The sequence below is a fragment of the Hevea brasiliensis genome, chromosome 16, assembly GCF_030052815.1.
Source record: "Hevea brasiliensis isolate MT/VB/25A 57/8 chromosome 16, ASM3005281v1, whole genome shotgun sequence".
In the NCBI taxonomy this organism is placed as follows: Eukaryota; Viridiplantae; Streptophyta; class Magnoliopsida; order Malpighiales; family Euphorbiaceae; genus Hevea; species Hevea brasiliensis.
In genome coordinates, this window is record NC_079508.1 from 58,628,905 (window position 1) to 58,641,669 (window position 12,765).

A 12,765-nucleotide genomic window follows, 5' to 3' on the forward strand; every position below is an offset into this window, starting at 1 on the left:
ATTTATTATGAAATTAATCAAGCGTCTGCCTGTTCCTATTCCGTTGTGTGCTATAATTATCATTCACTGAGCATCTAGCTCAAACCACATTTTCTATCTCATATCCTGCTTGCATCAAGAGAATTCGCAAATGATCCAAATATTCAGTCCATTTTCTGGAGAGGGACAACTTTGATTTGTTCTCATGGTATGCCCAAATTTATGTTTTCTAGGGCTAAAAATTAGTTTAGTTTATTGAATAGTTTAAGTTTTTATTGAAATTTGTAGAGAATCCGCAGTTTACTTATGGGATATTTATGATGTTTATTCAGCATTTTATTTATTTGGATTTTGTCTATTTTTAGGATTAGTAAGTGACAATATATTTATTCAAGATACTCTGATAAGGCTTGCATGATTTAAGAATACTTAAATTATGCGTCGATCACGGTTCAGAATTTTAGGTCGTGACAAAGTTGGTATCAGAGCTCGGTTGAGGTCTAGTAAACTTGTGGAGCATAGGATCCTTAACGTCTTTTCAGTTTATCATTGCTTTAGATGTCTGCGTCCTTCGTACCTTCTTACCTGTCTTAATTTGGCTCACTTTTTCAAATTTAATGCTTGTTTATTAAAATGAATAGGTGCCTGGGTCTGTTAGACGTAAGAGGAGAACTAGGGCCAAGGGTCTTAATGGTGCAAACCTTGATCCAACAGGGGAGGCACCATCTCAAACTATTAATCAGACATTTGAACAGACACCTATGGCTAAGACTGGGGCACAACCATTCCAATTAGCTATTGCAACTCAAGCACCTAGGGCTGGTCAAGTTACTGTGGCAGATCTGACAGCGGGATTGCATGTAGTGAATCGTGTTGTTAATACTATAGCTGAGTACCTTACAACTCAACCACAGTAACCAGTGGTTAGCTCTACTTCAACACCAGCTGAGGATAGGGCTCGATTCCTTGACTCTACAGACTTTCTCAAGCTAAAACCAATGGAGTTCACTGGAGAGGATGCATTAGCTGATCCCTTAGATTTTCTATATGACATGGAGAGGTGTTATGACACTATGGGTTGCAGTAGTGCTAGGATGGTGATGTTGGCAGGAAATCAGCTTAAGGGAGTTGCTCGTGAGTGGTATATCTCTAAGAAGAATGGGTGACCTGAAGGTTCTATCCTCTGGCCTGAGTTTCACTCTCTCTTCTTGGAGCGATTTCTCCCTCCTAGTGTTCAAGAGGCTAAGGCTTTGGAGTTTGAATCCTTAAAGCAAGGTAAAATGACAGTTATAGAGTATGAGATGAAGTTTACCAAATTATCCCATTTTGGTAAACACTTGATTCCAAATGAGGAGAAGAAGGCTCGCAGGTTTGAAAGGGGCTTATGAGACAGGCTAATTGATCGTGTAGCTCCTTTACGACTACCTAAATATGAGGAGGTGGTTGATCAGGCTAGACAGATGGAGATGTATGATGATGAACGTTGGGCTCGTGAGCAGCGCAAGCGGTTTAAGAAAGATAGTCAAGGTAATCAATTTAACAGAGGACAGAGTCATTAGGGTTCTTATCAGGATAATAAGCAGGGTTCTCAGTCTATAGTTGGCAATAGGGCACATCAATCTGGAGTTAGTCAGGGAGTGAGCAGAGGACACATGCAGGGAATGCTCGGTATAACCAGATTAGCACTGAGCCTATTACCACTCTTTGTCAGCATTGTGGTAAGCCACATAAGGGCACATGTCATTGGGTCACTGGAGCATGCTTTGGTTGTGGACAGCTGGGACACAATAGACAGGACTGTCCTACTAGTGAGACAACTCAGGGTGCTGGTCAAGCAACACATTCTGCTCCCTTTCAGGTTCAACCAGTTTCACAGTATAGTGGTAGAAGTCAGGGTTTTGGTGGTCGCGGTCAGGGTGGTAGAGGTTCTGGTGGTAGAGGATTTGCTCAAACTCAGGGACAGGTGTCTGGTGGTAGAGGTCAAGCTAGGGTTTTTACTTTAACTCAGTAGGATGCTCAGGCGTCTAATGCAGTAGTGACAGGTACACTTCTTATTTGCTCATTTGATGCTAGAGTACTGTTTGATCCTGGTTCCAGTCATTCCTTTGTTTCTCCATACTTTTCCATGAGATTTAGTACACCACTTACTTTGTTAGAGTATCCTTTATCTGTATCAACACCTATGGGGGATGCAATAGACACTGATATGGTGTATAGGGGATGTATAGTGCACATTAGAGATAGGGAATTAGCTGCAGATCTTGTTTCGTTGGATATGTTTGAGTTTGATGTGATTTTAGGCATGGATTGGTTAGCAACTTATCAAGTTTCATTGGATTGTCATAATAAAGTTGTACTCTTTAAAATTCCTGGGGAGGCAGAATTTCAATTTCAGGGAGATCGCAGTATAGCCTCTAGTAATCTTATCTCCGTAGTGAGTGCTAGACGATTATTGCGAAAGAGGTGTAAAGGGTATCTAGCTTATGTTAGAGATGTTCAGGTAGAAGGTGCAGGTTTGGAGAATGTTACAGTGGTTAAGGAGTTTCCTGATGTGTTTTCAGAAGATTTATCAGGTTTACCCCCAGAGCGAGAGGTAGAGTTTGGTATAGACTTAGTTCCTGGAACTGAGCCCATATCTATGCCACCTTATCATATGGCACCCACAGAACTTAAGGAGTTGAAGGAGCAACTACAAGACCTACTAGATAAGGGGTTTATTCACCCTAGTGTTTCTCCATGGGGTGCTCCTGTGTTATTTGTATGGAAGAAGGATGGGTCTTTGAGAATGTGCATTGATTATAGGTAATTGAATAAGGTAACTGTGTGTAATAAGTATCCTCTTCCACGCATAGATGACCTGTTTGACCAACTTCAAGGTGCAAAGTATTTTTCCAAGATTGATCTTCGATCTGGGTATCATCAATTGAGGGTCAAGAAAGAAGACATACTCAAGACGGCCTTTAGGACTAGGTATGGACACTATGAATTTCTTGTAATGTCTTTTGGTCTTACCAATGCTCCGGCCGCTTTTATGGATCTCATGAATAGAGTTTTCAAGCCTTTCTTAGATCAATTTGTTATAGTATTCATCGATGACATTCTAGTATACTCAAAGAGTAAGGAGGAGCATGAGCAGCATTTGAGAATTGTCCTTCAGACCTTACGAGAACACAAGCTATATGCCAAGTTCTCAAAATGTGAGTTTTGGTTAGATAGTGTGGCTTTCCTAGGCTATGTAGTATCTAAGGATGGGGTGTGCGTTGATAAGAAGAAAGTTGAGGCAGTGCTTCATTGGCCTAGACCCACAACTGTGTCAGAGATTCGTAGTTTCTTGGGTTTAGCAGGGTATTATAGACGATTTGTTCAAGACTTCTCTCGTATTGCAACACCTTTAACTAAGTTGACACAGAAGAATGTGAAATTTCAGTGGTCTGAGGCTTGTGAAAAAAGTTTTTAGGAGCTTAAGACTCGTTTAACTACAGCGCCAGTGTTAGCCCTTCCATCTGGATCAGGGGGTTATGTAGTATATTGTGATGCTTCTAGGATTGGTTTAGGATGTGTTTTGATGCAGCATGGACGGGTTATTGCATATGCTTCTCGTCAGTTGAAAAGACACGAGCAGAATTATCCAACTCATGATTTGGAAATGGCTGCAGTAATTTTTGCTTTGAAAATCTGGAGGCACTATCTGTATGGTGAGACTTGTGAAATCTTCACTGACCACAAAAGTCTCAAATACATCTTTGACCAACGTGATCTTAATCTTAGGCAAAGAAGATGGGTAGAATTGCTGAAGGATTATGATTGCACCATACAGTATCACCCTGGAAAAGCTAATGTGGTGGCTGATGCTCTAAGCAGGAAGTCTTCTGGTAGTTTAGCCCATATATCTACCAAGATGAGGCCTTTGATTGGTGAATTACATGAGTTGCTAGATCAGGGAGTAGAGTTTGAAATCATAGCTGGATCATTCTTAGTACATTTTCGAGTTAGGCCTATCTTGATTGATCGAATTAAGGCTGCTCAAAAGAGGGATTCTCAGCTGTGTGTGATTATAGATAGTATTCATCAAGGCCAAGCTCAAGGGTTCATATTGAATGATGATGGAGTTCTTAGTTATGGCACTAGACTTTGTGTCCCCAATGTTGATGAGTTGAGAAGAGAAATCATGGAGGAGGCACACCATTCTGCTTACACAGTACACCCATGTTCAACTAAGATGTACCGTGATTTAAGGGAGCATTATTGGTGGGGTGGCATGAAGAGGGATATTGCAGACTTTGTTGCTAAATGTTTGACTTGTCAGCAGGTTAAGGCATCCCGAGTGGAAGTGGGAGCATATTGCCATAGACTTTGTTATGGGTTTACCTAGTACACGAGATGGTTACAATGTAATCTGGGTGATAGTGGACAGATTGACAAAATCTGCTCATTTCCTTCCTGTGAAGACTACATATGACTTTGCTAAACTTGCACAGTTGTATATAAACACGATTGTTAGTCTTCATAGAGTTCCAGTTTCCATTGTCTCTGATCGTGGTACTCAGTTTACTTCTCGATTTTGGAAGAAATTCCAAGAAGCTTTAGGAACACGAGTAGACTTTAGTACTGCTTTTCACCTTCATATGGATGGACAGTCAGAAAGGACCATACAGACATTAGAGGACATGCTTCGTGCATGCGTTATGGATTTTGGTGGCTATTGGGATCATCATTTGCCTTTAGTGGAGTTTGCTTATAATAACAGTTATCAGGTAAGTATAGAGATGGCTCCATATGAGGTATTATATGGTCGAAAGTGTAGGTCACCAGTTTGTTGGGATGAAGTTAGAGAAAGAAGGCTTACTAGACCAGAGTTGATACAATTAACTTCATAGAAGGTTCGACTAATTTGTGATCGACTTTTGACTGCTCAAAGTCGACAGAGAAGTTATGCTAACCCTAAGCGTAAAGATGTAGAATTTATGATTGGTGATAATGTATTTCTGAGAGTTTCCCCTATGAAAGGAATCATGAGGTTTGGGAAGAAGGGGAAACTTAGCCCTCGTTTTGTTGGTCCATTTGAAATTTTGGAGAGAATTGGAGAGTTGCTTAGCGTTTAGCCCTTCCACCTGGTTTTGCACATGTACATCCAGTTTTTCATATTTCTATGCTTAGGAAATATGTACCTGATCCCTCACATGTTTTACAACCTCAAACCATGCAATTTAGGGATGATATGTCATATGAGGAGCAATCAGTAAAGATTTTAGATCGACAAATTAGGAAACTCCGGTCTAAGGAAGTGGCTTTGATCAAAGTCTTGTGGCATAATCATTCAAGTAGTGAGGCCACATGGGAGGCAGAATCTGAAATGCGAGCCAAATATCCTCACTTATTTGATTCTTCAGGTTAGAATTTTGTCTATTCAAATTCGGGGACTGAATTTTTTTTTAAGAGGGGAAGTATGTGAAAACTCATATATATTTATTATTTGTTATTATTTTATTTTAATTAGCTAACAATAATTTAATATATTTATTTAATTTTAGATATATATATATATATATATATATATATTATTTTTGAAATTAAATATATATCTGCAATCTGAACAACCCAGTTCAATAATAACTCTTATCCCATTCTACACCTAATAGAACTCTTGAAATATATATATACCCTAATCATCTCTTCTGCTAAACTTTGCTCTCAAAACCTATTTGTCACCTCCTTTTTCTATCAAATACTCTCAACAGGTAGTTTCATTATCTTTTAAATTATTAGTATATATGTACATATATATATATATATATATAAATATAAAAATTTACCATTTATAATATGATGTGCGCAGAAAATCCGTATATTTTTTTACTTCTCTATTCATCACCTTCGATTCTATTTTCAAGGTAAAAATTCTCATTCCTTGTTCAATAATGGGTGAATCTAATTTTATTTTCTTTTATTGATCTGTTACAACTACTCTATAAATTTATTTTTTTGATAATTGATATTGAATTGGGTTGATCATAATTATTATTGGACAATAATTGACTGTTATATATATATATATATATATGTATATATCAGTATAACCATTCCCCCACATGCACAAATCCTCCACCACAAATCCTCTCGTCCGTCCCATCCCGTCGTATATGTATATATATGTATATGTTATTTTATTTTATTATTTTTTTGATATTTGTTTTTTAAATTTTGGGTGTGTAGGAGATTTGAATATTCAATCAGTCAATTGAAATTGTCTCTCTTGCATTGAAAATAACTATTCTCTTGGAGGTTACAGGTGAGTGGTAATTATAGTACATGGCACCATTTTATTATTGAGTTTTATTTCGATTTTGATTAAATAATTAATTTTGTCAATTATCTCTGCATTAGACCTATTAAGATTTCGGAAATAGACCTTTAATGTATTTATATTGATTGATATTTGACTATAAAATTTACCAATGTGTTAAACTGAATTAATTTGAGATTGATTTGACTCTCTGAAACTATTGAAATACACTATTGGAATTGCACTATCAGTTATTATTTGCTATCTGAAATTTTTTATTGATTTTGATTGATTTGTACAAATTGATTTTCTATTTTGAATTGGTACCAGTGCCCAGTATCTGTTTCTGTTATCTGGCCCCGCCGTGTGGACTATCACTGTATTAGGTTGCATTGTCGAGTCATGCATCATTGCAGTTTATGGTTTGCATTAGTATCATATGCATTGATATCTGTGAAGGAGGAGGAATGTATCTAATATCTGGTAGTGCGCTTACCATCTGGCCTTTGGTGATGTGGGGTATCATCACCCTGGTGCACTATACCATAAAATTTTTATTGAATGAATTTCTTATATATATATGTTTTATTGTAACACCCCTAATTGCATAGCCTGGTATATTTCACTGTTTCGGTGACCGGTGTCGGTCCGGACAATTAAGGGGATTAGAACCACACTCAAGACAACTAGAGAAGCTATAAACACAAATAATTACTAATGTCCAATTAGTTAAGTATAAACAAGAAAAATAGAACATAAGAAGTTAAACGAGCCGAGAGTCACAGCGATAGGTGACTTTCTCGGGAATGACTGCGAAGTCATTTTAAACTCAAATTTCGAACCGTAAAAAGTGACATTGCGGTCCTTAGGACCCTTATAAACACAGTGGAAAAGAGAAAATCACTAAAAAGATCTGTTAAGCTAGTCAAATAATTAGGTCAGGGAGCCGGAAGAAATATGGAATTAATTGCAAACCGGGATGAACCGGCGAGGGGCAATTTGGTCAATTGATCCCGAGAGCTGACTTCTGACCTAACTGTCAAATAAAAACGGAGAAAAGAAAATTTTAGAATTGAGAATTAAATTAAAGAACTAATAGAAAAAAAAAAGAGAGGAAAATGAAAAAGTAAAAAGGTGATGACATCATGCATGACCTCATGCATGATGCCATAAATAAATTAATTAATTTATTTATTAAATTAGATTTTGTGGTCTTCCATAAGCAAAATAGATAAAAAGAAAGAAAAGAAAAAAAATAAATAAAACACAAGTTTTCTTCTTTTTCAAGATGTCACTCTCTCTCCCTCACCCTCTCCCTCACTTAAACCACCATTAAAGCTCATTTTTGAGCTTGAAGAACTAAAATCCAATCATAGAAAATTGTCCTACCATAACTAGACTTTGTTTGGGCAACTAGGAAAGAGGATTCAAGAAAAAGAAAGAAGAAAAATTTGAAGAAAAGGAGGAAGAAAATTCTGCTCAAGGTTAGTAATATAAACTTCAATTTTTTTTTTGTTTAATTAGTGTTTCTATGGCATCAAGAGCTTGTAAATAAACTTAAAATGAAATAAAAATATGGGGGGAGGACCAAACTGAAATTTTGGTCTGTTGAAGGGGAGTATGATTTTGTATGGTTTGATGGATTTAAATGTGTTAGTAAACTTGCATGAGAATGGTAGTAAGATGGAAATGCATAAATGTGAATAAATGCAACATTTTAGTGTGATTAGGGTTTGGAGGCCTAGGGTTTTGAGGCAAAATTTGGAAAAATGAGTAAATGGCATATTTGACCTATTGTGAAGTGAAAAAATGGTCAATAATGACCAAAGGAGATGTGTGGGAATTGTTAGAATGGAAGTCAAATTCGTAGGGTAAATGGTCATGCTGCTGGCAGCATGACCAAGCCAACTTTGAAGGATCAAAACGGAAATTCTACAAGTCCAATTGATATGCCACCAATTGGGGATGAAAATAGACATAAAATGACGCAATTTTCATTGAGGAACCATGCCCAAAAACTGACCAAAACCTAGTGAACCAATTGACCAAAGTTGGTTAAGAGCAATCTGCCACTGCACAAACTGACCAAATGAACAGTATTTGTTCATTTGGTCATAACTCGAGCTAGGAAGGTCAAAATGACCTGAAATTTTACCAGTAATTAGATAAGATATAGATCTAAAACTTTCATGAAGAACACCAACCCAAATTATGCCATTAACTTAATCAAATTATTGAGCAAAGTTAAGTTACTGAACCTGCAAAACTGTAGAATTGCCATTTGAACAGTAAAGTTTCAATGGCTGTAACTCTCTCTAGAAAACTCCAATTTAGGTGAATCTTGAACCGATAGAAACCTAAGACATAGTAGAATATTTCGTATGAAGGAAATTAGACCAAATTATGGACTTAACTTGATCAAATTATTGAACGAAGTTGGATCAAAAATCTGCCAGAACCAAAAATTGCAGCATGAGCGATTGCGTGAACAAGAATCGTATTTTGGCTATAACTTGAGCTACAAAACTCCAATTGGGGTGATTCAAAAAGAAGAATAAACTTAAGGCAATAAGAAACATTTTCAATGAAGAAAGTTTTGTCAAATTTCAACAATAAAGTGACCAATGGAACAGTGCAACTTAGGACTCCAAAACTGAAATTTACCAAATTTGCCTAAAAGATTTAGGATTTGAGTAAACAACCAAAACCAACAAGTTTAGTGACCAAAATGTGGTATGTGGGTGAAGTTGGAGTTCCCATACCTATTAAGCCTTAGAAAGTCAACTATTTGACTTGAATAGTGCAGTGAATAGTAACCCGAAACACAAAAATTTCATGAACGTCGAATTTAACACGTTAGAACTAGGTAAATGTGAAGCTAAATTTATTTTAGATTTATGTTAAGTTCTAGTACTGAAACATTGTAAAATTGTGTGTTTCAGTTGAAAAGAATACCGGAAAAAAACCCGAGGAACCGAGTCAAGGCCAAGAGGCGACTCGCTTGAGGTTTGTGCACAACGTATACTTTTTATAATCATCTTTTGCATACTGTTTTGAAGAATGTGAAATATTGAATTATGGCATTCTTATGATGTTTTGATTTAAATTGTTGAAAGTTATTATGTATATTGAAGTGACAATGTTTAGCAAATTGTTAAGATAAGTTTTGAAACCACAGTGTCATGACCATATATTTGAACACCTCACTATCACGACTAGTGGAGGTAATTAGTTTCGAATTTTGATTCCTTCTCTGGAGAAGTGTTGAGGTGTGCCAATAGAAGAGGATGTGAATGGATATCCATATATTTGAGCTAGCTAGCCTTGTGATGTGATTTCTCTTAGCCTCTGGCTATTGAGATTCTATTTGTTTCGAATGGCATGATCTAACTGTGGGTTTTATGAAATGTGTTTTGATATTTTGAAATGAACTTGGTTTGCATTTAAAATCTCATAATGCGTGATTTGTACTTAATTCTCATGTTCAGCCAAATTTTTGAATAAATGTGATTTAAGTTTTGCATAAAGATTATTTTAGTATGTTGTGCACCACTGAGTCCTAGTACTCAGCGATGGCTTCTATTGCTGTCGCAGATACAGAGACTAGAGGAGCAGCAGACTGAGCTGCTGAGGTGTGAAGAGCTATCAGCTTAAAGTCATCGGGTATAATTTATACCCTAATTGTAAATATTTCTTTTCATGTATGTATTGCATATAAATGTATGGACGTGCAAATGGGTCTTGAGCAGCTTGTACAAAAATTTGTATGAAGTTTATACCCTAAAAATTTGTAATAAAGTTTAGTTTGTATTTCTTTTGATGTAAATTTTTATAAGAATGTACATAAATTGTGTTGTCTCTAATGAAATATGAGTACAACTATTTTATTTAATTTAAATGAAATGTATTGCTAGTATGCTGAGGATGATTGAATTTTGAACTTGAGAAATTTATTGAAATGATTGTGAAATTGATTGAGTTTGATTGTGAAATCGAAGTAGTGGTTGAGAAAAACTTTTAGAAGTGCTTTTTACAGGTATTTGAAGAATTGGTTTCTCAAAATACAGAGGGAACTCTGTCAAAATTTTTATAAAATTTGCGTAAAAATAAAATGGGCCAAAAGTATTAACTAGTTTTAATTTTAACTAAATGTTTTAAGTACTTATTAGCAAATGCTCACCACTTGTCAAAAATAAGAAAATTGTTTTAAAATTCCTTGTAGGGTACTTAATGAGTTATCGGTAGGTGAAGTTCGGTAGTTCATTAGGTATTTTACGGGATCATGTTATGCCTTATAGAGGGGTAAGGTGTGACATGTTTTAGTGGTATCAGAGCAAAATTTTTGAAGTATGTTTTAACTTGAGAATTTGTGTCTTTCTTTGTTAAGTACAACTGCTCAATGTCCATATTTGTTACATACAATGCATTACATTATAAATATGAACTAACGTAGGGAAATCTCCATGTGTTACTTATTCAGGAGAGGCCCTAACTTCAGACTGAAATGGAAGAAGGGGATCGCTCAGTTGAACAGTCTGTTGAAGCTGAGGCGCAAGGAGAAGCCCCAGCTTTACAGAATGTTAGTGGATCAGTAGCACCAGCCTCACAAATGCCGCAGTTTCCTGCACAGTTTGCACAGCAGATGGCTGCGATGTTTCAACAAATGGCTGAAGGTATGCCTGCTCAAGCTCCACCCCAGATACCTGTGGCACAACCACTGCCTCCAGCCAGACAGTATGACAAGTTATTGAAGTATGGGGCTGCAGAATTCAAGGGTACAGTGGACCCTCTAGAGGCAGAGCAATGGCTTGAAAGAATGGACAGAGTATTTAAGAAGCTGCACTGCCAAGATGTGTTGAAGTTTGAGTATTCTGTGTCGCTACTGCAAGGGGATGCATATGATTGGTGGAAGACCATCCCCCACAGCTTGGCTGAACCACGATCTTGACACAGGACAACTTCATCGAGAGTTCGCATGCAAATACATCCCAGATGCATATGTTGATCAGAAGTTACAAGAGTTTCTGAGTCTAAAACAAGGAAATCGATCAGTGGCAGAGTATGAGAGGGAGTTCTCCCGCCTGAGTCACTATGCGGGGAGTCTCCTTACTACTAGCAAGGCAAGATGCAAGAGATTTGAGACGAGTTTGAAGCCCAGCATAAGGATGCAAGTTGTGAGATTTCAACACAGCAATTTTTCAGAACTTATGTCTCAAGCACTTGAACTGGAGAGAATTGAATCAAAAGCAACCCCAGTGAAAGAAAAATCAGAGAAAGCTGAGAAATTAGAAAAAGACAAGGGGGAAAAGTCAGTAGAGCTGAGTTCTGGTGGTACCTCTGGAAAGAAAAAGAAGTATAGTGGACCCAGCAGGGGTCGAGGTGGAAGATTTGGTAGAGGCAGATTTTCTGGACAGAGACCCCCTAGGTCTGGTCAGCAGTCGAGCAGGGGTTCACATTCTACCCGCCCTTGTGAGACTTGTGGCAAGATTCATGGGGGGGAGTGCTATTGGGCCACTGGAGCCTGCTTTAACTGTGGAGACAAGGGTCATTTAGCAAGAGACTGCACTAGTGCTTCCTCTTCGAGATATGGTCCAGCTCCTACTACTGCCGAGGGACCTATTCAGAGTCCTGTTCCCAGAGGGTCACAGTCTGTTGGCAGAGGAAGAGGCAGAGGTAGAGGCACTGCTTCAGGCAGTCAGGGCACAGTTGGTCAGTCGACACAAGGGAGTGCTTCAGTTAGGGTTTATTCAATGAGTCAGCGAGAAGAGGAAGAGACTTCTGATGTGGTAGCTGGTACATTCTCTATCTCTGATCAAGAAGTATTTGTATTGTTTGATTCGGGTTCAACCCATTCATATGTTAGTGCTAGCATAGTCAGTTCACTTGCTGTTCCATGTGTGCAAATGGATTTTGAAGTGCTAGTAACTAGTCCATTAGGACAAGAGGTCCGGGTCAATAGAATTTATAGAGACTGTCCTTTGGTGATCCAAGGACATGTTTTCCTGTCAGACTTGATTGAAATGCCCTTTAGAGAGTATGATATTATCCTGGGCATGGATTGGTTAGCCAGGCATCACGCCATGATTGACTGTAGACTAAAGACAGTCACTTTTGGTCTCCCTTTGTACGGTGATGTGGTAATACATGGGGAGAGGCATTTACTGCCATCAAACATCATTTCAGCTGCATTAGCCAGAAGGATGATCAGAAAGGGGTGTGAAGCATACTTAGCACATGTGATGGACACCCAAGTGGGGAGTCCAGCACTGAAAGACATCCCTACTGTATGTGACTTTCCGGATGTATTTCCTAATGAATTGCCAGGATTACCTCCAGAAAGAGAGGTGCGGTTTGAAATTGATGTTATGCCTGGTGTGGACCCAATCTCCATAACACCATATAGAATGGCACCAGTAGAATTGAAAGAGTTGAAAGTGCAATTGCAAGAATTGCTTGACAAGGGCTTTATCCGCCCTAGTGTGTCACCTTGGGGAGTGCCAGTG